At 39.6% G+C, this 27,036-nt stretch overlaps 1 protein-coding gene across 1 annotated transcript in view; it reads left to right on the forward strand.

Annotated features, from left to right (window-relative positions):
* ITGBL1 (integrin subunit beta like 1) overlaps nucleotides 1–27,036 on the forward strand; it is a 202,585-nt gene that overhangs the window by 108,174 nt on the left and 67,375 nt on the right. The window lies entirely within an intron of this gene.

A 27,036-nucleotide genomic window follows, 5' to 3' on the forward strand; every position in this document is an offset into this window, starting at 1 on the left:
AGCTTTGAGGTCTGGGCAATTTCCATTCAGTTCAATGCTACATTAAAAAAAAAAAAAAGCGTGGATACCTGCTCAAAGCTTTCCAAATAAGACCATCTAATTGTCCACTGACATTTCTGAAACCTAATAACATCCTCTCGGGTCGTACCGTTGGCTTTTGAAAAAGCACTGTATAAAGAGAGAGCTCGGAATAAGCTTTTCTTGTTTCAGAAGGCACATAGCCTCAGGTGTGTTCTTGGTACAAATTGGAGGAGAAGGAAGAATTCATCTGGAGGAAAGCTGGTTTCATTCTTTTTGATTTATCAAAATAAGAAATATGGTCTCACGTCTCACATGGAAATGGCAAAGTTAATGTGAAATATGCTTTCGGAGGGAACTGGTGATTGAAGTTATGACAAATTTTGTTGGTGAAAGAGGAAAAGGAGAGAGACTTCCTTCACCTGAATGGTAGATCAGAAATTTAATTTTATGGTGCAGGGGAGGTTTTTTTGAAAAATGAATTTTTAAATTGAAGATATAGTTCAAATGTCATAAAATTCACTGGTTTAAAGTGTACAATTTAGTGGGGTTTTTTTTTTTTTTTGTATCCTCACAGAATTATCCGACTAGCACCACTGCCTTATTCCAGAACATTCTGTCGCCACAAAAAGAACCCTGGTGCCCCTCCCCGGTCAGTCCTCATTGTCTTCTCCACCCAGCCCTAGAAACCATGGCTCTGCTTCCTGCTCTGTAGATTTGCCTAATCTGCAGATTTCATATAATGGGAATCATGAAATACGTGTTCTTTTTGCTTCTGGCTTTTTTCACTTAGTGCAATAATGTTTCCAACGTAACATCTCAGTCCTTCATTTTATGGCTGGGTGATGTTCATTCGTATGGGTGTACCACAGTCATTTATCCATTTCGTCTGTCAGTGACCCCTTGGGGTTTTTTCTGCTTTTTGGCCATTGTGAGTAAGGTCCTATGAATATTTACGTACAAGTTATTGTGTGGACATTTTTTTTTTTTTTTTTTGCTTTTTAGGGCCACACTTGTGGCATATGGAAGTTCCCAGGCGAAGGGTCGAATCAGAGCTGCAGCTGCTGGCCTATCCCACAGCCAGAACAACTCAGGATCCTTAACCCACTGAGCAAAGCCAGGGCTCGAATCCAAATCCTCATGGATACTGGTCGGGTTCGTAACCTGATGAGCCGCAATGGGAACTGCTGGACGTGCTTTTTTAATTTCTCTCCGCTCTCTACCTACGGGTGAAGTTGCTGGGTTATACGTTACCTCTGTTCAACTTTTGGAGGGACCACAACACTGTCATTTTACATTTCCTCCCCCAGTGTGTGAAGGTTCCAATTTCTTTACATCCTCACCAGTATTTTTATCATATGTCTTTTTCATCACTTATGGTTTTCTTTGGGTGGAAAATCCCCCAAATCTCCAAGATTGTTTTTTTATTTTTATTTTTGTCTTTTTGACATTTCTTGGGCCGCTCCTGCGGCATACGGAGGTTCCCAGGCTAGGGGTCGAATCGGAGCTGTAGCCGCCCGCCTACACCAGAGCCACAGCAACACAGGATCCGAGGCTCGTCTGCAACCTACACCACAGATCACAGCAACACCGGACCCTTAACCCACTGAGCAAGGCCAGGGATCGAACCTGCAACCTCATGGTTCCTAGTTAACCACTGTGCATCAAGGTTGTTTGATTTTTCCAGACTTTGATATTCAAACGTAATGATTATACGGAGGAAGATAGGCTATGGATAGAAGGAATTTTTTATTTCAGAAGCACGTCTGAATTGCCCCATCTTTCACTAATAATTTCGGGTAGGAACCACTGTTCTACCAGCGTTAATAAAATATTGTGGCTATAGGGCTTGAATAAGCCTATTATGCCCTTACAATAATGAAGACCAAAAATCAGTATTCTTTAGACTATAGTTATTTATTTATTGCTAAAAATAAATTATATAACGGAAAACTCAGAAAAAGCATATAAAATTTCTCTCAAACATAGAAAATGACTTTAAGTACATATACGTATATAAGTATATATATATGTGTTTATACATATACATATATTTCATTTGTCTCAAAATTTTAATGCAAGAGAATTATGTATGGACTTTATATATCCATGTTTAATACACTCTGACAAACACATATGTATCTCCTAACCTTTCTAGAAATTCAGTAAGTTATTTAGCTACCATTTTTAAGCAGTAGTGTATATTTAAGATTTATTTTATTAAGAAGTTGTTGCTATGGGTAGGATTATACACACACACACACACACACACACACACACATATAGTAATTCATTCAAGCTTTTGAAGCACTTTGCAGATTTGGTATCAGCTTCTCTAGTTTCCTCACATAGAAATGGAGGTATTGATGAGTGAAGTGGCTTTCCAGGGAACCATAACAAAATATGAGAATTCTGAGAATGAAGGCCAAGGATTTACGACCTGCAGTCCAGTGCTTGGACCATTGGACAGAAACTCTTCCTTTCTCATAGGGCTACATTTGCAAACACAGGGCACTGGAGGTTTTTAAGCAAATGGCCAATATGAAAACTTCCAAAGGATTAGTTTTGCAATTTATGAATGACAGCTGCAGCTGTGGTTATATGAGTGAGGAAAGCAATTACAAGGCTCATCGGTTCTCCAGCCGAGAGCTTCAGCAGCTGGCCAGCTGGGGCCAAGGGAAGAAACAATTCTCCTGGTAGAATTAAATTAGGTTCCTTGCTTGTGTTGGTGATGACTAAGTGTGATCATTATGTCTTAGGGGTAGGAGAACAATTTAGTTGATCTCTTAAATTTTCTGTTAATCCTGTGATTCCTTGATCCTTCATTTAGTTAGATGACTTTCAGAGAGTCAATATGAATGTACAGTGATTCATCCTAATTTCTGCTCCTGGCGTTGGTGGGGGAGGCAGCTTTCTCAATTCTCGTATCAGTATTCTGCTCGAAAACTTAAAATGGCTTGTGATGGGCTAAACATGAAGCTCTTCTTGACTTAAAAATACATTTTTGTCATTATTGAGCTTCTTCTGAGAATGTGTCTGGCTTTGGCCAGAAAAGGTGAGCAAAAGGGATGTGTGTCACTTTGGAGCAGAGGTCTAAGAGGCGCTGAGAGATTTGCCATTCTCCCTTTTTCCCTGGCATGGAGATTTGCGGTGCTCGAAATGATGGCTGATCCGTTACCCTGGGTCTCTGAATGAGGCTGATCCGCAGGAACCTCTGCTGACCCACCAAGGATCTGTAACACAAGTAAGAAGTAAACCTTTGTTGTGTTGAGAAGCTGAGTTGTGGGGAGTTCCGGTCACATCTCGTGAGGATGTAGGTTCGATCCCTGGCCCTCACTGGGTTAAGGATCCAGCTTTGCTGTGGCTGTGGTGTAGGCCAGCAGCTGCAGCTCTGATTCAACCCCTAGCCTGGGAACCTCCATATGCCACAGGTGTGGCCCTAAAAAGCAAGAGAAAAAAAAAAAAAAGAAGCTGGGATGTAGTGGTTACTCATACTGTCTTCCAAATACAAAATTTAGGGAACGCAGTGAGAGCAAAGCAAACAAACAAGAAAATGCAAATTCAAAGAGGTAAGCATAAAAACCGTTGAGGTTTACAACTTCATATGTATAATTTATTGGTATCACTAAATTAAAATAAACATAATTATCTATATATTTTACCGATGATATTTATACTATTCTATCAACAGCGTTTATATGCTCTTATTCAATAAGTAAAATACTAAGAACACGGAATGCATTATTTTTTTATTTGGCCACAGCCACAGCATGAGGAAGTTCCTGAGCTAGGGATCGAATCTGTCCCACAGTAGCGACCCAAGCCACTACAGTGACAATGCTGGATCCTTAACCTTCTGTGCCACTAGGAAACTCCCTGCATTATCTTTTTTAATATTCTGGAAACACAGTGAGGTAGGAAGAAGTATAATTATTCTTCTTTTCGCGGAAAAAGCAATTTGAAATTTGAACAGTTTGCCATTCTACTCAGTAAATGCTGGAGATGCAGATTTTCATACAAACTTTTAATACAGGCCCTCTGACTCCTGAGCTCTCATTTTAGGTAATTTATTGACATGCTAATTTATTAACATGTTCTCTTAATATGCCAATTTTCTGAACAACTCGTAATGAATATCTTTTCTGATGATAAATATTCTTCTGCAAAATTATTGATGTGGCTGCATAGTATTCCATAATATGGTTGTAGAAAAAGAGTTTAATGAACCCTCTTTTATTAGACTTCTAGCTTACCTCTTATTTTATTCAAGTTATACATTTCATAATTTACATTCGAGTAGCAGAATATTTGCATAAAGCCTAAGTATTAGTTCTTAGATGTAGATTGCATAGGTCCAAATGAATAAAAATCTATTAAGACTTTGCAATAAAAAAATTGCTCCTACAACTTATCTTCTCTAGAAATATTGTATCAGTGCTGTCAGCACAATCAAGGGGATAAATATATCCATTATCTCCAAAAATGTCCTTCTGTCCCTTTGCCTGTGTGCGTGTGTGTGTGTGTGTGTGTGTGTGTGTGTGTGTGTTACAAATGCTTAATATGAGAGCTGTCTAAACTAGTCAAACTTATGGAAGCAGAAAACAGAATGGTGGTTGCCAGGGATGGAGGGAGGAGGAAACAGGGAAGTTGTTATTCAGTGGGGCTACCTTTCAGTTGTACTAGATGAGTAAGTTCTAGAGATCTGCTCTACCACAGGGTTCCTTAGAGTTAATTCTTTTACTTTTTTATGGTTTTGTGGGCTGAACAAATTGTGGAGAGGGTAGCTCTCCAAGCCTTTTAAATTAAGTATTGCACCACCTAGTGTGATTTGGAATCTATTTTTAAAGTCCCCCACGGCCTAATTAGATGTCTTATTGTAAGTTAACTGAGGTGGGAAAGGTAGAGCATTCTCACGTGACGAGGGAACCCAGGATGCTCTTCCAGTGGTGCCTCGAGGAGAGTGGGATTCGGATTTCCCCCATGTGTTTGGATAGGTTGGTGCACTTCAGCTGTCAGTGCTGGAGAATTGGCAACAGTCATGCGCTGAATTAGGACCTTTCCAACACAGTTGCGAAGGACCACAGCCAAAGAAGATGAAGAAGGAGTTCCCGTTGTGGCTCAGTGGCTAACGAATCTGACTAGGAACCATGAGGTTGCGGGTTCAATCCCTGGCCTCGCTCAGTGGGTTAAGGATCTGGCGTTGCTGTGAGCTATGGTGTAGGTCACAGATATGGCTGGGATCTGGCATTGCTGTGGCTGTGGTGTAGGCCGGCGGCTACAGCTCCGATTCAACCCCTAGCCTGGGAACCTCCATATGCCACAGGTGTGGCCCTGGAAAAGGCAGAAAAAAAAGAAAAAGAAAAAGAAGAAGATGAAGAAATGCCCCGGTAAGACGAACTTCTTAACTCTTCCGTATCCAGGAGGAGCTGTCCTGCTTTCAGTGATGGTGCGAAATGGGGATCATATCAGTGAATCGGTAAATCCTGCCGGAAGTCAAAGTCTCTATTTTGTCATGTGACGGACATTAAATGATGAGGAATCAGTCTGTGCCCCCCCCCCCGCCCGGGGAGGGTCTTCCCTGGATCACTGAGCACACCTTAAACGCACAGTGCTCTCTGTTGGGGCTTTCACATGCTCTGTTGTCATGGACTGACCCAGAAGAGGAAGATGGTATCTAGGAAGAGGCGAGCTTGGTGATTATTTGCTTTCTTTTGTGCTCAGAAAATACTCATTATAGTATCTTAAACTTATGTGTGTTCCACAGTTCTGCAAACCTCAGGGATGTAAATGCTATTTATTATGACTTTATTAATGCCAATACAGAGACAAAAAATGTAAGATCAAGGGAGGACTAAACATAGTGCCTTGAGCATCCTTTATGTCCTCATGATGTTGGGACTTCTGTGTGTTGGGGCATTTTCTATCCTCATGAGGAAACTAAAGGTACAGGAGCCCAAGCTGGTGGTTGACTGCAAGGTCCTGATTAAATCCAGTATTAAATCTCTCAGTCATATGAAGAAGCAGCATGTACTAAATTAAAGGCATAATTTGTGTACATTGAAGGAAATTGCTAAAAATCGTGGAACCGAGCCAAGAAGAGACCTCATGCAAGCTGATTATGTAGAGCCTCCTCTTTCCAGGGATAAATAATTATCGATGTTCCTTATTTCCCCTTCTTTATTTTATCTTACCTTTCCTCTCGCTGTTTTTATATTCAATGGAGCAGAAAGGAAGAGAAGAAATTCAGAAGCTGAATTTAATTATCTTATCTATTTTTTGAAAAGCTGGTAAAAAATAATTCAATGGAAAATAATAAACACAGTATTTTTTTGGATAACCTGAGGATTTTCTAATCCATAGTCCTGAAAAACCGTATCACTCCCAAGACAGAGGGAATATTTTTTTCGTGTTCCAGTCAGCAGTCTTGCTTAAGTGTTTTATCTACGGCAACAGAACACTTTGTGTCAAAGATAGGAATTGATCCAAATAAACAGACAATTTTTATTACATGTTCCATAATTTTCATGTGGTAAATTGAAAACCGGTGAAATTTTTTGGCTGGGAAAACTTTTTAGTAAAGGCTGCAACAAATATTGTCAAAACCCATTTGAAATGAAAATAGAGTATTGGATATGAATGCAATCCTGATTTCTTTATGTGACCTTAAAATGAAATGTGTGACAACTGTGACAATTTTGTTATTATAATTATATATTTATTTGTATTAAAACATTAAGCACATAGTGAAGGATGTACTGTGGGGCTCTAGTGGTTATTCCCTGGATTTTATTCAGTGTAAAAAGCCAACTATATATTTTTAGTGGAAAGCAATCTGTTCTTTCAGCCATAATCTTCACAGAACTATCCATTCTACAGACTTCCTTTTTAACAGGATATCAATGAGGCAGACTGCCATTATGGTGTTAGGGCTGTAGGGTCTAATACAGGTGATCAGAACTCTATGATACCCTTCTTGAATATGTAAGAGGTCATTAAAAATGTATAGGACTGGTCATTGTGTTCCATTTGCATAATGAATATATATGCAAATATTATATTCAGTAAAAATTAGGATGTTCAGTGTATAGTCATGCTAGAGCATATGGCCATCTTATGCATCAGAGTTTCATTAGTAATGGTGCTTATCAAACAACAGATCTTATTAGATTTATTAAATCTAATACCAAATATCTCTATGGGGGGAGGTCAGGAAACTAGGACCAAGAGGCCCACATTCTGTTTTTGTAAATAAAGTTTTATTGGAATACAGCTTTGCTCATGTGTTGACATATGGCTGCTTTCTTGCTACAGGAGCTGAGGTGAATAGTTGCCGTGGAAGGTGTATGGCACACAGGTCCTGAAAGGTTTACTCTTTGGCCCTTTACAGAAGAAGTGTGGTGATCCCCAAGCTGTGAATTTGCGATAAGAGTGAAAATATGGTGGGAGAGGGGACTGAGTGTTTTGAGGGTCAGAGGAGGAAAATATTGTTTTCTAAATACATCTGGGTATAAATATGGCTTCATGAAGTGAGTTAGGCTAGAATCAGGTCTGCAAGGATGAGTAGCATTAAACAAAATATTGAGTAACAAGGGAATAGCTTTTTCAGGGAACAGGCAATAAATCACTTCTGAAGATGTACAAAGAATAAGACAGTGGTGGGAGACAATCTGGGAACAGATGTCATTCTCCCATCCCCCACTACACCCTCCCCTCCGCGTGCCCCCCGCCCCCCCGTTGTGACGGGTTTGAGCAGAAAAAGCAACTTCTTTGCTGAGCTCTTGTACTTACAATGGTCTCACGAGGAAAGAGGGACACACATTTTAAGTACAGATTTTAAAGACACTGAAACGGTGTCATAGAAATGCCAAGATGATCCTGCTTAGGGCTCACTCCATTACATCATTGCCAAACACCAAGTTTGATGTAATTTCAGTGACCAAACCTTTCCATGAACAAGATGAGGATGTTAGCATCCTCTCACACATGTGCTTTTTGTCCTCTTTCCTGCACCTCCAATCATGTCTGTTTATCCACTGACAGCATAGGAGACAGACAACAATCCTGAAATGGCTGTTTCAGTAAGAGTCACTCAAAATAGCAAAGTAGTGAAATGCAACAGTGTAGCAGTTCAGTTGGTATTGGAGGGTCGCATTATCTGTACTTACATCCACGTGTTTTAAGTGACAGAGGGACCTCATATGGCAGTGAGGCGGGATAGCGGGTTGTTGTTGTTTTGGGGTGAGGGGCTCTAGACTGAGGGTGGGCTCTGCCACTAGCTGGGGGTGTGAGCCAGCAAGTCACAGGCCAAATTGGCAGAAAAACCATTAAGGTGACTTTGAACTTAGCTTCTTCAGGCTACTTTTCCTTTCCTTCACTTCTCTCCGCAGTAAGTGACTTTGACTTTGTGTTCTGACTCATTTGGATCCATAGATTTTATGTTTGCTCTCAGGGGTTCCATGCCTTTTATTTATGACTCACCTTCTTAACAGACTTTGTCTCTGGTTTTGCACAGCCAACTCTACAGAGAGCCGACTGCTTTTCAAGAGAACGAGGTGACAAGCCAAGCTGTTTTCTAGACTCTGCTTTCCACCAAGTGACTGTTTTGGGTACAGACTAATATATTCCTCAGTCATGGCACCCTTTCCGTTGGAATAGAACAGTTGAGATGGATGAGATTTTGGTTCTCCATGAATATTTATTTCTCATGTGATGCCTTTTATTTGGAAAAGGGAGGAAAGGCAGGATTCCTTGGCTTCTTATTTAAGTTTCTAAATAATTTTGGCCTCTTTGCTGCTCAAAATACCCATGCCATGTGGATGCTTGTAAATAGTACCAAATGGCCTGGCATCATACAGTCTTGAGCCATTTAAGGTTTGAATGGTCCCAAGGATGAAACAGCAAATATTTGAGGTCATCTATACAAGGACAGTAAATCATTTGCCAGGATTTCTTTCTCTAGATTTTTTTCCTAAGGCCCCGTATTGCACAATAGTTTACTGAAGAAGCTTAAAAGGAATGTGAAAAAAAAAAAATTGCAAGCAGATATAGAGTTCTTGGAGACTGGAAAGCTCTCTCACACAGCTTCATTTGATTAATTCGCTGGAAGTCTGCATATCATTAACGTTCATATTGAATTATGGTCACAGCCATGAGACAGTCACAGAAGGGATCCCCCGAGTGTAGTTTCTTGTAATCAAAGAAGAGAAGTAGCAAGACCCAAGTGGTGTAATTCCTGCTCAATGCTAAAATGCACTGTTCTGGATGATTCTGCGGCATAGAAAAATCCAGAGGGATTACTGGTAATTGAGATCTTGGTTGGGAGACCTGAAGCCTTGTGGCTGCGCAAAGATGTGACAGGCCTGGTTCCTGCTGGCATTGTTCAACCCTGTTCCCAAGGTCACACCTTCTATGGTTCCTGGGAGGAGTCTCGACAGGTACCAACTTCCTGTTTGGGTCCAGAGGCTCCCACACAGCTGCCAGTATTGTGCATCCTCTCTGCATCTGGGGCCTTATCCAATCAGCTCTTTCTAATCCTGGGGGCATATGCCTTGGAGGGAGCAAGAATTAAAGCGATAGTATGGCGTACGAAAACCTCACAGGGCAGATGTGCTCACCCCCTTTAGTGTTGGTGTGGCCCTGGGAAGTTTTGTTTTAGCTTTATGCACCCTACAAATTTGTTCTCTATAAAAACAGTGTCATTATAACGGCTGTTTCCTCTAAAATGCTGAGGGACAATTAAGATGCCAAGGGGGAGAGGAGAGGGAGTGGGATGGATGGGGCATTTGGGGTTGGTAGATGCCAACTATTACATTTAGGATAAGCAATGAGGTCCTACTGTACGGCATGGGTAACTATATCCTGTCTCTTGGGATAGAACATGGTGGAAGATAGTATGAGAAAAAGAATGTATATATTTGTATGACTGGGTCACTTTGTTGTACAGCAGAAATTGACACAACATCGTAAGTCTACTTTAATTAAAAAAAAAAATCAGAGTTCCTTAACCTGTGGCTCAGTAGATTAAGAACCCGACATAGTGTCTGTGAGGATGCCAGTTCGATCCCTGGCCTTGCTCAGTGGGTTAAGGATCCGGTGTTGCCACAAGGCTGTGGTGGAGGCCACAGATGCAGCTCAGATCCTGTGTTGCTGTGGCTGTGGCATAGGCCTGCAGCTGCAGTTCTGATTTGATCCCTAGTGCAGGAACTTTCCAAAAAAAAAAAAAGAAAGAAAGAAAGAAAAAACAGATAAAAATTTTTAAAAGATGGCACATACGAAATTGTTTTATTAACTGTAAAAATGCACATGGGGCTGGCTCCAGATAAGGTCGTCAGAGACCCTCTCTGAGGAGTCCTATTCAGCCAGATCTGAGCATCAAAAGGGGGCCAAATGAGAAGTGAGGGAAGATGACCAGAAAAAAAAGGGGGGAACCCAGCATTTTATACGAAACTTCAGAATCAAGGGATGAAGGTTTTCTGGAAGAGATCAAAATCAGTGGGCTTTGTTCTTTAAGCATCCATGGCGGCTACTTAGAATTTGTTGAAAGAAGTATTTTAAAGATACCAGTGTGAGCTCCTACCTGACTTAATTTGTCTGCGAGATGGCCCAGGCCTCAGGGATTTTAAAAAGCTCCACAGCCACATTAAGAAGCGCTGGTCTGCAGAGTTGCGTAATGAACACAGTCCTGCAGCAGAAGGATGGACACTTTCTTGTCCTACTTCCCACAGAGCAAACAGGGCTTCAGGGAGCGCTTAAGAGTTGCAGAAAAATTACTGTGCTGTGGGGTCTTTCCCTAGGCTCTGTTGAATAGGTGGGAAAACAATGAGGGGGTGCGGTGGGAGGCGGGGGAGGGGGGATCTCTGCTCTTGGAGAAAGGGGTAAAGACGTTTCCAAACAAGAAATCCCATCAGAAGGCACAGAGACATGGGAGAATATGATATGTTTGTTCAGGGAATTGGTCCATCCCAGTTTTTGTATATCCGAGGCAGGAGTGAGACTGTATTTTTAAATAGATCCAGTATAGCTACGAAGTGTTTAGGTATGAATGCTGGGTGTATATTTCTTTCACAAAAATAGCCTTCCATGCCTCTTGATTGCCCTTAGACCTGCTTTCAGCCTTCCCAGATTGTTTTCTGAGTGCTAATCTGTGATTTTTTTTCCAACCAGAATAATTTGTATTTTAATGAAGAATTCTTAGAATTCTAGTCTAAGGATTCTTAACCTGGAGTTCATGCAACCCTGGAGGTTTATGGTTGAGTATCAGGGCAGTAAGAGCCTCTTATAATAGCTCTAATATTATCATATGTACCTTTTTATATTTTTATAAAGAGAGGGGTTGTGGCTTCTTTTCCCAGATTCTAAAAGGGCTGCATGATATCAACAAAAGGTAGAAGTGACTTAGAAACCACTGCATAAAACCAAAACACTATGAGAGAGATGTCACAGCAGATTACTAAGGGACATATTTTAAGATAAGTATGCCTGAATTATACACTGTATAGCTTAATAATTAAGTGAGTAAATCATCCAAAGATATAGAAGTACTTTGTGGTATCTAGTTGTATTTGTAACTTATGATGTAGCTTCTTTTTTCTTTATAGGTATAGTTAATGTGCAATAGTATATACATTTCAGATATAATTTACAATTTTAAAGATTATATTCCATTTATAGTTATTATAAAATATTGGCTATATTTCCTGAATTGTACTACATATCCTTGTAGCTAATTTATTTTATACATTGTCATTTGTTTCTATGGGTCCCCCACTTCTATCTTGCCTCACTCCCTTCCAACCATCGTATCCCTTTTGACTAAAATAAGCTGCTATGCACGAAAAAATGCTCAACATCACTAATTATTAGAGAAATACAAATCAAAACCACAATGAGGTATCATTTCACACCAGTCAGAATGGCCACTATTAATAACTCTACAACTAACAACTGCTGGAGAGGGTGTGTGGAGAAAAGGGAACCTTCCTACACTGTTGGTGGGCATGTCAATGGGTGCAACCACTATGGGGAACAGTATAGAGGTGCCTCAGAAAATTAAATATCAGAAAATTAAATATAGAACTACCATATGATTGAGCCATTCTACTCCTGGGCAGGAATCTGGGCAAAACTAATTCAAAAAGATACATCCACCCCTATGTCCATAACAGCATGATTCACAATAGCCAAGACATGGAAGCAACCTAAATGTCCATCAAGAGATGAATGGATTAAGATGTGGCTCATATATATATAATGGAATATTACTCATCCATAAAAAAGAATGAAATAATGCCATTTTAAGCAACATGGGTGCAACTGGAGATTCTCAAACTAAGTGAAGTAAGTCAGAAAAAGAAAGATACCGTATGATATCACTCACACGTGGAACCTAAAATATGGCACAGTTAACATATCTACAAAACAGATACAGACTCCCAGCCATAGAGAAGAGATTTGTGGTTGCCAAGTGGGAGAGGGAAAAGAGTGGGATGGGCTGGAAGTTTGGGGTTAGTAGATGCAAACTAGTACATTTAGAATAGATGAGCAATGAGGTCCTCCTGTGCAGCACAGGGAACTATATCCAGTCTCTTGGGATAGACCATGAGGAAGATAATATAAGAAAGGGAATATGAATGTGTGTATATAACACACACATACATATTCCCTTTCTTATATTAATATATTCCCTTATATATATATATTCCCTTTCTTATACACACACACACACACACACACACATGACTGGGTCACTCTTTTGTGCAGCAGAAATTGACACAACACTATCAACTATACTTTAATAAAAAAGGAGTAATTTTAAAATATGCTTCTTTGAACATTGTGGTGCATATCTTCAAATTATTTTTTTTATTGTTTTTGTATGTATACCCATGAGTGGAATTCCTAGGTCATTTGGTAGTTCTATTTTTAGTTTTTTGAGAACTATCCATATTGTTTTCCATAGTTGCTATGCCAGTATACATTCCCACCAGTAAAGGATTCCCTTTTCTCCACATCCCTGCCAACACTTGTTATTTGTGGCCTTTTTGATGATGGCCATTATGACAGGTGTGAGGTGATATCTCATTGTGTTTTTAACTTGTATTTCTGCGGTGATTAATGATGTTGAGCATCTTTTTGCGTGTCTGTTGTTCATCTGTATGTGCTCTTTGGAAGAATGTCTCTTCAGTTCTTCTATCCATTTTTAATTGGGTGGTTTGTGTTTTGATGTTAAGTTGTATAAGGTGTTTATATATTTGGGATATTAATTCCTTATCAGTCATATTATTACCAAATATTTTGTCCCATTTGGTAGGCTGTCTTGGCCTTTTTAAAAAACATTTTCACAAGATTCAAGTTTGGAATGAAAAGATGGATCAAACCCAAAACCGTTTTATTCTAAGTCATGAGAATTTGTCACTAAAGTTTCTTATTAGGATAATTGGAAACACTGAAGAAATTTCAAGCAGAGAAAAAAAAAACTCCATTCCTATTTTTCCTCTCAGAACAGAATGACATTCTATAACACTTTAGATTTTAGTCTCTGCCCATGACAGGTGTCCATTCTGATTAATAAATGTTGCAATACTGAAGGCTCATAAGAGTATATAACATGCCGTTTGAGAAATAACTTGAGTATGAACAGGAGGAAATTTAATTTGTATGCTAATCAAGTTCTGTTAGGAATTTGTTTTAAGGAGCCCCATCTCATTATGTAAAAATAAAGTCTTTTATTAACATATATAAAAATTTAATGAAGAAATATAATTGGTGTTTTGCAGTTCCTCCATGGCTTCAAGCTAAGATTTAGTCCATCTGTAAACTTATTTCCAATCAATGTTCAGTCATATTATTATAGTTTTAACACTGACTAGTTCATATCCATGTGAGTCTTGGAAATATGAGGGATGGATGGGGCCCGATTTTCAGAGAAAATTTCAATCAATCTGACAGAGCACGTCACCTGAGGAAAACAGTCGAGTAGACAGGAAAACAGGTCACGAAGCAGCAGTAACTGATGGTTATTAATAATGAATGATCCAAGCCCTCCCTCCTGGGCTGGTAACGGTTTGTTCGTGTGTTCGCTTCTTTATTCGGTGCAATTAATTACATTGGCAATATAAAATGGCAAGGAGGCTCTCCCTGATGTTTACTTTAATGGAATCATTTGGGTACCTGTAATTTTAACTTCGATGCTGCCTCTAGATTCTGGTGGCATCCAGGGGCTTTATTTCTGTGTTATAAACTGGCTTCACTCGAGGGAGACGCTGTGCAATGAGAATATTGGCTGTTATTCGCTGTAGGCAATAAATATTGGGAAATCTTCATGAGACCATGCTTGACACTTACTATAGATCAGAGATTCTCAGTAACAGAAAGGTGTGACCTTCCCGCTGCCAGATCACCTTTAGGAGCTGTACCCAGGGAGTTCCCACTGTGGTGCAGTGAGTTAAGAATCTGACCTCAGTAGCTATGGTCTTGGTAGAGGCATAGGTTGGATTCCTGGCCTGGCACAATGGGCTAAAGGATGCAGCTGCAGCTCAGATTCAATCCCGGTCTGGGAACTTCCATATGGCACGGGTTTTAAAAAAAAAAAAAAGGAGCCATTCCCATTGTTGCACATACCGAGTTATTTGGTTTTTATGTCCTGAAAATAGTCTAACTTTCTTGATTATGTTTTTTAATCCCTTTGTCATTAATCACAGTGCTGAGGCTATAACAATATTACACAGCATCTATTTTATTAAGAGTCTTTTGGATGCAAATGGCGGAATCCCAATTCAACCAGAAACAAACAAATACGACTTATGGGCTTACATAACCAAGAAGGGCAGGGCAAAGACGACCTTTAGAATGAAGGGAAAAGGGGCTTAAACACCTCACCTCAATCTCTCTCTCTCTCCCCTTCTGCCACACAAACATATCCTCATGTGGGGGTGGACAGCCTGTGCATTTCTGCTTCTGTCAGAATCTTGGTCTTAATCTTGCCTGTCACAGAGGCATTTTTCTCCATGCAGGATGGATGTGGATTTTACCTTCACCTAGGGTTATAGTGTTACTGTTACTGACCAAGAAAGATGAGAGCCTTTCCCTGGCAGTTCAGGAAGAAACAGAAATAACTGGCGGACTGCCTTCACTTGGGACCGTGATCAATTTTGAACCCATTCATGTGTCCAAAGAAAGCCTTGATGGAATATTAAGCTTGGCTCCCCTGAGGTGGGGGGGGGGGCAGTGCTGGGGTAGTAAATGTGAGACTTTAAGGCTTCAAAGAGCCCTCTTGAGCCACCCAAACCATTTCTGCTGGCTATGACATTTCAGAGACTTGTCTTAAGAATCTTTGATTACGAGGAGAGCCTTCCTGGTATAGCAAGGGTGACATGGAGCCTATTTTTCGTATTCATAACCTAAGGACAGCCGCACAGGATTAGGCAGTTCGTTTATGGTTGTGACGGACAGAGTAATAATTCTCCAGAGACATTCGTATCCCGATCCCTAGAACCTGTGATTGTGTTCCACTATGTGGGAAAGCGAAAAATGTGGCCCATGGAATTGCGAATGCTAACCAGGAGATTCTAGGGATTATCTGGGTGGCCCGGTGTAATTGCAAGGATCCTTATGAGGGGAAGAGGAGTCAGAAGCAGAGGGATGCGATATGGGAAGGACTTAACCTTCTGTTGCTGACTTTGGAGAGGGGGAGATGGGACGGAGAACTTAAGGGTACAGTTGGCCTGCAGAAATTTGAAAAGGCAGTGAAGTATTCGTACCTCAAGCCTCCCAGAAGGACCCAGTTCTGCTGACACTTTTATTTGAGCCTAGTGAAATCCATTTAGACTTCTAACCTCCAGAACTTTCAGGCCATACATTTTGTGCTGCTTTTCACTGCCAAGTTTGTGGTCATTTGTTATAACAGCTATAGAGAACTAATACAGATGTCCATGGAAATATTCTTTGGCATAGTCACTAGAATCTATAGTGGAATCCTTTTCTGGGTGAATTATGTATTCTTCTTCTTCTTCTTCTTTTTTTTTTTTTTGTCTTTTGTCTTTTTAGAGCCACATCCATGGCATATGGAGGTTCCCAGGCTAGGGGTCGAATCAGAGCTGTAGCTGCCGGCCTATGCCACAGCCACAGCAACACGGGATCCAAGCCATGTCTGTGACCTACACCACAGCTCACGGCAATGCCAGATCCCCAACCCACTGAGAAAGCCAGGGGTCGAACCCGCATCCTCATGGACACTAGTTGGGTTTCTTTAACCACTGATCCACCACAAGAACTCCAAATTATGTGTTTTTATAGTTATTTTAGACTTTTTCAGAGAGTCTGAAAAAGAAAACATTAAAGAAGGCATTTCTTGGAGTTCCTGTTGTGGCTCAACAGTAATGAACCCAACTAGATCCACGAGGATGCGGGTTCAATCCCTGGCCTCGCTCAGTGGATTAACGATCCAGTGTTGCTTGAGCTGTGGTGTAGGTTGAAGATGTGGCTTAGACCCCAAATTCTTGTGGCTGAGGTGTAGGCTGACAGCTGCATCTCTGATTCGACCTAGCCGAGGACCTTCCATATGCTGTGGGTGTAGCCCTAAAAAGCCAAAAAAATAAATAAATAAATAAAAATTAAAATAAATAAAAAATAAAAAAGACATTTTTTTTTACTGCTAGTACTTCATCTACCAACAGAAACATAAAAAGATTAGTTAATTAGCAATTTCCTTATTAGCTTTCCTCCTGCATTATTTTAAAATAATAGGAATTCATTCTTAAACATGACTTCATATCCTACTTTTTGTGCTTACCTGAAATCTTAGTTCATTTTATTCCATGTTGTAGTGTTTTGGATATATAGTTTTGAATGGCTGTATCATATATTAAAATATTTTACCATGCATAAATATTCATCTTTATTTGATCATTTAATCCATTATTCTACTTATATGGCCTATGAACACAATTGTATGATTTCAGTATTATGATCTGAATTTCCCCCTGTTTCTATGTTGTAATTCTGGGTGTGCAACTTTATCTAGGGTAAGTAGTTAGATTGAAGTTTTGCAGGGCCTACATTTTTGATTTTTTTTTTTTTGTCTTTTTGACATTTCTTGGGCGGCTCCTGCGGCATACGGAGGTTCCCAGGCTAGGGGTCTAATCGGAGCTGTAGCTGCCAGCCTATGCCAGAGCCACAGCAACGCGGGATCCGAGCCTCGTCTGCAACCTACACCACAGCTCACGGCAACGCCGGATCGTTAACCCACTGAGCAAGGCCAGGGACCCAACCTGCAACCTCATGGTTCCTAGTTGGATTCGTTAACCACTGCGCCACGACGGGAACTCCCATTTTTGGAATTTTTTAAATAAAATGAATTCAAAATTACAAGTACAAAATTAGTTAAGGTGGATTTTTATTTATGATGAAAGGGAAATCAACATTCATTTTTAAAAGCAGATACTATAAACATCACAAAATCCAGAGTATAATGTAATTATAATTTTATGCATCTGTTGTATATGGCTCTGTTTATATCAAAACTTGGTTCTGGAGTTCCTGTCGTGGCTCAGCAGAAACGGATCTGACTGGAATCCATGAGGATGCAGGTTTGATCCCTGGCCTCGCTCGTGTGTTAAGGATCTGGTGTTGCCACGAACTGCGATGTAGGTCACAGACACAGCTCGGATCCTGAGTTGCTGTGGCAGTGGCGTAGGCTTGCAGCTGTAGCTCTGATGAGACCTCTAGCCTGGGAACTTCCATATGTTGCAGTTGCGGCCCTAAAAAGACGAAACGAAACAAAACAAAAAAAATTGTTTTTTCCACTTCCCAAATGTGGAAGTTCCTAAATGTGGGCTGGGCATCATAGAAGGCATTCAGTGTTATGGCTTGATCTCTGGCCTTCTGTTGTCATGACCTAGTACTTACTTAGGAATATTCCTCGAAGCCGTTCCTACACCCTGAGAAGCCGTGGAAATGACTCAACCCCACTGATCCCAAAGTAGATGTGTTCTCTCTTTGATTAAAATTCCCTCTGCCTGAATCCCCCAAGTGCTGCTTGACCCAAGGGACGTGGCATTCGGTGGAAGTTGGAATGGAAAGAGTGAGTAGTTGGAATCAGTTCCAGTCAAATTTCCTATTTTTGAAAAATTTTAAAAATATATGTCACTTATTGCCAGGGTCCATCTCAGCACTGTGGAAGGAACTTCCACAAGCAAAAGAGAAATCCGAGGACTAGTTATCATTAGTTCCCTGGTCCACAAGCCTCTGACTCTCTGATGGTTGACCCTGAAATACTGCATTTGGGGCCGTAACCCAGAGTGGCAGATAGTGGGTTTCTGCATCCTGTCATTGACCTTCTATGCTTTTCTCTCCGAAGGAATAATAAGCAAATCATTTACAAAGGTGGAAAACTTGCTATGGCTTCAGCCTTTCTTTATATCTCTACAAGAGGTAAAGTCCATCTGGATCTGTATATGATGCTCCCCCAGGGGACTCCTGACATCTTTGTGGCCTGGCAGCTCTTTCATGATGTTAATATCATAAACATTCTTCTGAATGATTAACAGGAAACTATCTGTTGACATTGTACATCTGGACACCTCCAGCCCAGGCAGCCTTCCACTCCCTGGGCATGTGTGGGATTAGAAATATTTCTCACTTATCAGTTTCCAAATACATTAAAAAAACAATCCTGGGAGCCTGAAGCCTTAGTCCTTCTATTTTTGTTTGTCATGCAGGATGTCATTTCTCACCTGAACCCGTTACAGGCATTAAGATCTTCCAGCAAAGTATAATCATGACCTTGAGTCTTGGTTTCACAGTCCATAAAACGCTAGATTTTAGAAGACAGAAATGCAGAGGTAGAGTCCTTCTGACTATTTTTTCCCCTCACTTAAAAAGAGATAAAGATGCTGATCCACCCCAGATTAATACGAAGCCCGAAGTGAGCTTTGCATTCTCGTGGCAAAATGTTCCCACACACTCTGGACTCTTCAGTCCAGCTTTTAAAATGCTCTCGTCCATCCCTTCCCAAGACTTCAGAGACTGGAGATTTTCAGTGTTAATGCACTGATATGAAGATAACACAAAAAGAAAGCTTTTTCAGTTTTCTTTTTTTTACTCTCTGTGACTTCCCTGGGGTGTAGTGGGGAGGCAGACCTTTGTCTTAGTCAAAAGGGAATAAGACTGTTGGCAATGACAAATTAAGGTTTGAGGGAAAAATTGAAATCAGGAAGTGGAAAAGTTGGCTGGATTATCCCCAAAGCCTGGATCAGACCAAGGAAATCAAATCAGCCGGGGAGAAGGCACAGATTTAAGGGAAGGTGTGTCCTGCAGGTCCAGGGCCTGGGCTGGGTGGGAGCAGAGGTGTAACAGGACAGGAAGAAATGGGAGGAGATGTTTTAGTAGATTGAAGACAGGGGTATAGATATAAGTGGAGCTTTATCAGGCAGAGGTTGTGTTTTCCACTTCTTTTGTTTCCTTTGTCTGCACAGAGCCTCGGAATGTACCAGAAACTTAAACATTGATTGAATTCATCTTTCCCTATATGCAAAAATCCTTATGATTAAACTTTCGTTCTTCTGCACTGCTTCCAGTACTAGACTGAATGTTTAATGAGTAATAGTAGTTAATATTTAATGGCTATTATGTGTTGGGCACTGGGCTGAGTGCTAGATTTATCTCATTTAATACTCTCAGGACCTTATAATGGTGGTTAATAATATACTAACTATAAATATTATTTAATAAATATGTATTTAGTAAATAATAAAACTTTATTAAATTATTGTTTATCTCTACACAGCTAATAACATCTGTCTCTCTGTAGATATGAATCATTATACTTGTTTTCATCAATACTGCCCCAGCCCAGGTTCTTGCATGTGTGTATTCTAATCTTGGCCTAAAATATCCACTACCACATTGTCTTTTGGGGTAAAGCAAACTTTGCATGGAGATGGAATCACATCGTTCTCCTTGCTAGAGCTCACCCTGTTTACACCTTTATTTTTGCATCTTGTACACTGCTTTACCATAATTGTTTGTTTATGTTGGTCTCTCTTATTATTGGCTCCATAAGTAGTGATTTTTTTGTTTTTTTTTGTATTTCTAGATTCTAGCATCAAAAGGTGCATGGCTGAGAGTAAAGAGCAATAATTGATTGTGAAATAAATGACTGAAATGTACAGATGAGTCCAGTGTTTTTGCCTTTAAATAAAAGATCACGCACAAGTAATTCAAGAATTGGTTCTCATATGTATAACTGAATCACTTTGCTCTACAGCTGAAACATTATAAGTCAGCTATACTTGAATCTTTCAGAATCATCTGGGAGTTCCTGCTGTGGAGCAATGGGAGTGGTGGTATCTTGGGAGTGCTGGGATGCAGGTTTGATCCCCAGTCTGGCACAGTGGGTTAAGGAGCTGGTGTTGCCACAGCTGTGACATAGGTCTCAACTGTGGCTTGGATATTATCCCTGGCCTGGGAACTCCATATGCTGTGGAATGGCCAAAAAAAAAAAAAAAAAACCCAAATCTTCTAAGCATGGGTTCCTAAGTTGTTAGAGAATCATGAATAGAAAATATTTACTTCAGAGAATGCAAGGTTTTTCCCCCATGAGTTAGTTCTGTATTTCCTAGCAGTTATCTGGAAGGGCAAAGAAAAACTGAACATAAAATCAGGTTGGGCTGTGTGTATGTGTGTATATATTTTTTTTAGTTTACTAGACATTTTACTGTATACTTCTTCAATGTATATTTCTAACATGGCTCAGAGGCAAAGAGTTTGCTACAAAGAATCGAAATCCTTATGTTACAAGAGTTGATGAATAGTGTTATTATTTAAAAGGAATTAAGTAACAAAAGCTACAACATTAATAATAGTAAAGCAATTCTGTAAAAGGAATGAAATAAAAAATGCTGTAAGCATTTTGAGTGTTAAGATATTTTATCTTTCTGAGTGAGTTAATTAGCAATAATATGGGAATTTTCCATTATTTATGCTTCTTTCTCTAATTGCAAGTAGATTACATTTACATTTTGTGGACAGATAAACCAAATTTTAATTCATTAATAATATGTAATCTCTATAAGTTGCTGATATTGTTAGCATTATTGAGATGGATTTTATTCTCCATTTAAATTGTGTGTTTTAATATTTGCTATTAAAAAAAAGCATCACAAATTTGAAACTTTAAAAATTAGTGTAATAATGCAATCTGTTGTTTATTCATTTAGCTTGATCCTGTGATAGAATGATCTAATATTCAGTATATGATCAACAGTCTCTTAAGAAATTTTTAGCCATTACCTCAAGTTATTCTAGGGTGATAACAACCTACTTTTTTCCCTAAAAGTCAAAAAAAGTTTGCTAAATGACTCATCTCATATTTTCTTATATGAAATTCTTTTTTGAAAAAAATTTCTGTCCAAATACCTAAAGCAGAGTTCTATTTTATTTCTCATTCCACAGAGAGAAACATTATGTCATTGTTTTTAGAAAAGGCATATAAAGACATTGAGTTCCTCCTTCATGGATGGTTCTGTACAGATTCCTGACAAGAAGATCTTGGAAAATTATAAAACCCAGGTCTCCAGTAGACTTTCATCTGAGGACAGGTTGTGAGTTTAGCTGTGAGTCATTGCAGTTCCAAAGATATAAAGGAAATTATCACAATCTCACTTAACCTTCACGCAGTGGGGCCCTAAAGGGAGATGCAACATGTAAAAAATGGACAGTTACCCTAAGAACTTGCACCTTCATGTTGGTGAGAACAATAGGGTGGTTCAGGGAACAGTCTGATTGTGGAACGTTTTAAAGGAATGGAATATTACTTTTTTGGAATATACAAGCTCAAGCAGCCTTTGATTCTGCTTTAAATCTCATTTAAAAATACCCCATTGCGTAAAGCAACTAAAGGACCAAATTTTGTAAATATTCCCCTTGTCTGATTAAACATGCCCTTATGCAGTCTCTTGAAAACATCAATGTATACAGGGCCCTGTATTTGTTCAGAGCTGTCATTTGTACAGAGTGGTCCTCAGACCAGCAGTATCAGCATCACATCAGCTGGCAGCTCCTCAGGGCGACCCAGAGCCCCCAGGGTTCCTAGAGATATTCTGGAGAGATGCTGGAGGGATTCTAGAAAGGTGATTTTGGCAAGAGGAAAATCTGGACCTGTTGCTCTTTGATCACCCTTACCCCTTGCTTCTTCCCAGGTAAACTTCATTTCTATATGTTTTATTTCGTAAGGCTCTATTAATGATTTCGTTTGGAATAAGATGTTTCTGCGGGCTGCTTCTTGCTGCTGTTCACATGTGAAAACCTCTGCTTTAGTGAAAGCAAACACCCTTTCTTCCTAAATCCATTTCCACTCTAGGCAAAAATTTCTATTCTACGCTCCAGTAGTTACAATGCATTTCATTTTCCCTGCTCAGAGCCTTTAAGCATTCACCTGAAATTATTTAAAAATAGACTGTCACTCCAAAAGGAAATAGAGGAAGTGTCTGTGGGAGGAGGCAGGGGCGGGGGTGCAGCTCAGGATGACAGATTCACCTGGGGTTGGTTGTGGATTGAGACCAAAAGCCAAGGCAGAATAAAATCAAAGTGATAAGAATGAACATTTGTGCTTTCTCTGCGTCCAGAATTGGCTCCAAGCCGCCCTGCATTTTATTTCTCCAAAATCAGTGACTCTACTGAGAATGAGGCAGAAGAGCCCAGCATCAAGGATTTCCTCTCTCTTCAAATCCTTGTCGCTGCCACCTGCCAGAGCCACCCACAGACTCCTTTGTTGATAAGTAGTTCAGGAACGGAAGGGAAACCCACCCCATCAGTGGGCTGCAAATGAACTGAACTGCAGCCTGGTTCACCACGTGGCTAACATTTACCCTCATTTTTGTAGGAGGTGGAAAAGGCATTTTTTATAGTAATAAGGTGCAGTCTGTGAATCCCACCATATACCATGTTAAAAGAGCTGCCGGTCCATCAGTCCCCAGAGAGAAGAAGCAGGTAATTATTCAGAGATAATGCTTCTGGAACAGAAAGTTGTCACTGCATAATGGTCCCCTGCTGATAGATAAATGTAGAGGCAGAGGCAGTGTACTTATTTTTTAAAGCTGGAGATGCTTTTCCAGTGACACAACTGCAGCTCTTGTGATTACCTTTCCTGTTTTACCAAATGAAAGGTTGTAGATTTAGCCATCATGCCTGATGGAGAACTGGTGTCACAAAGTGACAGAAGGTGACAATAGCCTGCAGTATTCAGACTGACTTAGTAAACAGTCTTGGTGCAGACACGGAAGAACAACATAAGTGGGTAGATTCTTGATTCTGCATCTTCTTAATTTCTAAATGAGTATATTCCTACCAGCGAAGACTGAATATGTCTTTACCTTGCTAATGAAAATTCAGCTGGCTAGTAACATATGAGTGATAGATTTATGATTTCAAGGATGACTCTGTTTCATCTGTACTTTGAGGGTTATCTGCAGGGCTAGAAGCTTTATAACTATATTTTCTGAATGGCGACAATACTTTCTCTGATATTATGTTTATTAAATAGATGACTTCACCATTATATGAAGTGGGTAGAAATAAGAATATGTAACTTGAAATTTCTGAGCTGGCTATTAGCATATGGACCAAAAACCTTGCGTAGAGGGTTCAGGGGAAATTTGATGTGGTTTGTTCTCCCTCAGTCTATTTGGCCTGACCCATTCATAACAATTATAACTGGTTTTGATTTTCTGAATGTCACCTATTTCTCCTTGATTTTATCAGAAGTTGGCTTTGCTTCCTATAATTTTGTCATATTTTATCCAAATTCTTTTCTCTGTGTATACTTTTTAAAGGAAAAGAATATTTGTAAATAAAGATTTTTATCTTGTGCAAAGCTAAAAAAGAGCTCATTTGGCCCAACTCTGTATTTATATCAAATCATAACAATGGTTAATTTTGATTAAGCATTTACAATCTGTGAGGCATCATTCTAAGGATTTCGTATAAATTTATTGTTAATTCTGTAACATTTTAAAGAATAATCAGTAAATATTCTACCCAGGAAGAAATTAAACTCAGGGAAGGTGCAAGATCTCGTTGCTGATAAATGGTGGAATTTTGACTCAATTGGGTTGGAAGCCAATACCAGGTCTCAACTATTGTACCTTTGCTGTTCAAAGAGTGGTCCTTGGACCTGCAGTATCAGCCTCACATCATCTGGGAGTCTGGGAGCTCGTCAGAAATGCAGAATCCAGACACCACCCCAGATCTACTAAATGAGAATCCGCCTCATGGGGCCAGCCATCCCGGATGATTGGCATTCACCATGAGGATTAATAAGGGCTGCATTTAGTTACAAGTCTGCCAGTGTGTTTTGCTTCTCTTAGAAGAAAGTTTTCGAGTGGCTGGGTGGGAGATGATGCCTGCCTCATCAGCAGTGCCTCAAGGTTGAGACTTTTCTCAGCATGGTGGGAGAGTGATTCTTCTAGTTTCAATGATAGGAGGCAAAAGAGTGCCCCAGGAAGTATCTTTATGAAATCTTAAATGAAAATAATGATAGTAATTTTGGAAATATGTTTTGTGGTTCCCAAGCATATTTTAGAAACTATTTCCTCTCGTGGCACCACATGGCATCTTTTGATTCCTGATCATTCTGTTTCATGTCTTGGCATCATACTCTCCCCCACCAGAAATGCATTTGTAAGGTCATTATGAGGGCCTGCATTTAGGCCTCATGGAGCCAAATTACTGACTAAGGTGTGCCGACCCCTTCCAAGCTAGATGGTAAGATTGTGCAGAAAATTGAAATCTGTAACTTAAATACACTAGCAATGTACTCAACCTTAATAGTCTGAAATGCTTTCTCAACATGCAAGAAAGTGAGGTTGATATTTAAGCACTTGACAAATTAATGTTGAAATAGAAAGTCACTTTTTTTTATTTTGAAAGATTGCAATAACTATTAGAGAGGCCAGGAAATATACTTTAAATGGTTTTCATCATGAGCTTGTATTTCAGTTCAGTATTTTGAACAGACTTCAGAAGTAACATTTCAGAATTAGAAACTAACGTTGGTATCTGCACATCCTAAAAAGTAAACCTAATTACTTTCATCATCTTTCATAATATATTTGTTGTTAACTTTAATTATTTGAACACGCAATAGAAATGAAACTGATATTTCAGGTTCCGTGATGATTAAAGCTTCTGTCAGCTTTAATATCACCATCCTAATAGAGTAAATTTGAGTTGAAGTGTTCAATGAAATAACCACAAATTGAAACTTCAGAAGTAGGTAGAGGTGGATGGATACCAATTTCTTTTCTGTTGACTGTTGTCTAGAAAGGGACAGTGGTGGTCCAAAAAGGGTGCTTACATCCAGGTATATCCATCATAATCTATTTCCTAGACTTGAGACATTCAGTGATGAGGCAGACCAGTGGTTGGTAATACGGAAATAGCAGGTTTGGAGATAGAAGTGCTATACAAAATGTCCACATTGGAGTTCCTGTGGCTCAGTGGGTTAAGAATCTGACTTGTATCCATGAGAAAGTGGATTTGATCCCTGGCCTCGCGCAAGTGGATTAAGGATCTAGCATTGCCAAAAGCTATAACATAGGTTACAGATGTGGCTTGTGTCCTGCATGGCTGTGGCTGTGGTGTAGACCAGCAGCTGCAGCTCTGATGGGACCCCATGCCTGGGAACATCCATATGCCACAGGTGTGGCCATAAAAGGAAATAAATAAATAAAATAAAATGTTCATATTAAAAAAATGAAAATAGCAAACCTGTATCGATTTTACTATCCATCAAATCTAAGCCTTCTTTTATAGATGGGTCCTGCAAATCCTTTGTAACTTTTTGGCTGTTTTAAAGTTTGCATCATTAGAACCTATAAGTTTTTATAGCCTTTCCCATAAATGACACTTTAGCTTCATGGTGAAAAAAGGGAGTGCCAGAGTTTTGTGGACACTTCAATTAAACAAAAAGTAATTGTAGGTGAATAACAACTTTCTCCAAGACAAGCAGTGACCTTAAAAGTTAGTCAGTGATTGATGTTAGTACTTCAGTTATGGTCCTTTTGAAGAATGAGTCACCTCTCTTTCACCTAGTTTTAAAAGATACCATCTTCCCCAGGAAACCTGGCAGTTTCTACTACCTTTCACTGCATTGATTTTTGCTTGGCTTGTGGCATTTTTTTTTTTTTTTTTTGCAGGCACAATAGCTTTCCTGTGTTTCAGTGCTTTGTAAAGATTTTTAAAATACAAATGAAGGATTTGAATTTAAATTAATATCCAGCTGCACACATTCTTATTAAAGTTAATTCAATTGTGGAGAAAATCTAATCAGATATTTTCTATTGATGTTAAATTGCCTATTCTCAGGTAATGAAAGTACATCATTTTTAAAAGGAATCCTTTCCAGTTTCATCTTAACTTCAGAAAACTTTTTAAAAAGTCTTAGAGGAGTCCCTTTCATGGCGCAGTGGTTAATGAATCCGACTAGGAACCATGAAGTTGTGGGTTCGATCCCTGGCCTTGCTCAGTGGGTTAAGAATCCGGCATTGCCACGAGCTGTGGTGTAGGTCACAGAGGCGGCTCAGATCTAGCATTGCTGTGGCTCTAGTGTAGGCTGGTAGCTATAGCTCTCAATTAGACCCATAGCCTGGGAAGCTCCATATGCCATGGGTGGGGCCCTAGAAAAGACCAAAACAAATAAATAAATAGAAAGACAAAAAAAAAAAGCCTTAGAATCAAGGGATTGGGTAATTAAATGCTTTCCAAATACAGTCTTATTTTACTCCATAGAGAGCCAATAGATTGTCTCAAAAATTATCCTGGAATAGAAGGCAAGATCTGGACTGAAGTCCTGGTTTGGCCATTTTCAGGCTGTGTGACTTAGCAGAGATCACTTAACCTTTCTGATTCTCCTTAATCTAGTCTTCAAGTAAAGATAAAACCCTTGTTTGGGTTCAATGAGATTAATTGTCGAGTTTTCTGTTTCACAGTTTCTGAGATAGGTTTTATGATTTACTTTCGTTT

This window comes from Phacochoerus africanus, chromosome 13 (assembly GCF_016906955.1).
Source record: "Phacochoerus africanus isolate WHEZ1 chromosome 13, ROS_Pafr_v1, whole genome shotgun sequence".
NCBI classification, from domain to species: Eukaryota; Metazoa; Chordata; class Mammalia; order Artiodactyla; family Suidae; genus Phacochoerus; species Phacochoerus africanus.